This window comes from Mus pahari, chromosome 4 (genome assembly GCF_900095145.1).
Source record: "Mus pahari chromosome 4, PAHARI_EIJ_v1.1, whole genome shotgun sequence".
In the NCBI taxonomy this organism is placed as follows: Eukaryota; Metazoa; Chordata; class Mammalia; order Rodentia; family Muridae; genus Mus; species Mus pahari.
The window spans coordinates 80709691-80712198 of record NC_034593.1 but is presented as its reverse complement, the minus strand read 5'-3'; positions in this window follow the sequence as shown (position 1 = coordinate 80712198).

Sequence of the window (2508 nt, the reverse complement as noted above, 5' to 3'; positions counted from 1 at the left end):
CCCCCCCCGCCGCCTCCGCGTACCCGCACGAGCCTGCCAATGACTGCGCTCAGTGGGAGGAGCCTAGCCTAGAGTGACGCGCGCTGCGAGCAATTAGAGTCTGAAAACAAGAGAAGGCTAGGCTGGCGGCGAGCTGAGACGGAGCCAGAACCGGGAGGGGACTAGCGGGAAGACCCGAGGGCGGTGAGCCCCCTGCGCTGCCCTGGACAAGCTGGCCGGTGGGGCCCGCCAGTCAGAAAGAGTTTGATAGAAGTGGGAGCTAGGAACTCTGCGAGCAAGGCCGGTTCCCTATCCTTATTCAAAGTATTTCTTCCTACATCTCTCAGGATATCTGTCTGGCCTTGGCCCCAGACACTTAACAGCTCAGGCTCTTTTAGTGCCTAACTGGGCCAAAGGGTAATCATTCCCTTTTTGGGACAAATTTCCTTGCCTGGCTTGTCTAGCCAGCCTCCACAGAAAAGTCAATGGATGAGAGGGTTGTGGTGGCTCACACCTTTACTCCCAGCACTCTGGAGGCAGAGGCAGGCGGATCTTGAGGCCAGCCTGGTCTACAGAGTGAGTTCGAGGACAGTCAAAGCTACACAGAGAAACCCTGTCTAAGGAAAAAAAAAAAAAAAAAAAAAAAAAAAAAAAAAAAAAATATATATATATATATATATATATATATATATATTAGGAAGAATGAATGCATGACATAAAAACCATCCTTTTTACAAATTAATTTATAATTTTAAAAAAAAAAAAAAAAAAAGATTTTTCCTAGACTCCTATGGCTCGTTTGATTTCTAAACACGGGCATGTAACCTCAGCACTTGGGAGGCTAAAGCAGGATTGCCCTGAGCCACAGATGGTGGTTTTGGCAGAATCAGGAAAGGCAAATCCAGTATCTTCTCCAGTAAGAACAAAACATTGTCCTTTCCATGGAGGAAGTGTCCAATGTAGTCAACCTGCTGCCAGGTTGCTGGCTGGTCACCTCAAGGAACGGTGCCGAAACTAGGGCTTAGTGTTGGTCTCTGCTGTTGGCAGATCTGGCAGTCAACGGCAGCTGTAGCCAGGTCACTGCCTATCTATTTCTTTTTGTCTTAGATCTCACACTTAAAAGTTCACAGTGGCCTGTGATCACTGTGTAGCCAAATCTGTCCTGGACTCAGGGCAGTCCTGCCACAGCCTCCCAAGTGCTGAGGTTACTTGCGTATGTGTCCCCATGCAGGGTCACCAATGTATTTTTCTCTTTAGACCTTCACTGTTTCTCAGCCTGGACTTTCCTGATCTCACAACCCAGTGCTCTTTTAAGCATCCCCTACTGGGCCAGTGAGAGCTGGCTCAGCTGTTAAAGGTGCTTGCCATTAAGCTTGAGGTTTCTAATTGAATTAGATGCCATCCCCACCCCCACCCCACGAGGTAGAAAGAGAGAGCCAGCTCCCACAGGTTATTCTCTGGCTTCCAAATAGACGTCCAGTAGCACCACACACACACACACACACACACACACAAAATAAATTAACATTTGCTGCATTCAAGGATCTTTATGAGTTTGAGGCCAGCTCTGAACAATTAGGAGCAGACAGTGCGGTTTGTAGCCCTCAGCCCAGGACCAGAACACATGTCAGGCAGCTCATAATGCTTATAACTTTAGTTCCATGGGGACCAAATAAATATGGCTTCCTCCTGCCTGTATACATACCCACACATAAAAGTACACATAATTTAAGATAAATCTTTTAAAGGTTGAATAGGGGACTGGAAAGAGACCAGCTAAACATTTGAGAGTGTTTGCTGTTCTTCCAGAGAATACAAGTTTGATTCTCAGCAATCAAATCAGTCTGTAACTCCTGCTTCAAGGATTTAACACATTTGGCCTCCGCCGCCGGTAGGTACCTACACTCACTTGCACACACTTACACACAGACATATCTAAGCATACAAAAATATTAAAAATGAATTTAATTTTATGTGTATACACGGATGTCTCTACAGCATGTGCATGCATTGTCTGCAGAGCGCAGAAGAAATCATCAGGCTCCCTAAAACTGGAATTATAGATAGTTGTGAGCTGCCATTTGGGTGGTAGGAATTGAACCAGGGTCCTCTGGAAGAGCAACCAGTTCTCTTAACCACTGAGCCATCTTTCCAGCTCCACATTTTATTTTAAAAGTTAAATAAGAATTGTATCTGTGGTATATAACAAGACCCTTTGAAATATGTTTTTTTTAATTTTTTAAAAAGATTTATTTAAAATTGTTCCCTATCACCCTGAAGCAGCTGGTCTGATAGAAAGATGGAATGGCCTTTTGAAGATGCAGTTACAGCACCAATTAGGTGGCAACAGCATGGAGGGCTGGGGCAGAGTTCTTCAGAAGGCAGTTTATGCTTTGAATAAGCATATGGTACAGATTCCCCATAGCCAGGATCCATAGGTCCAGGAATCAAGGGTTGGAAAAGGGAATATAGTTCCACTCACTATCACTCCTAGTGATCCTCTAGGAAAAATTTTGCTTCCTGTCCCCA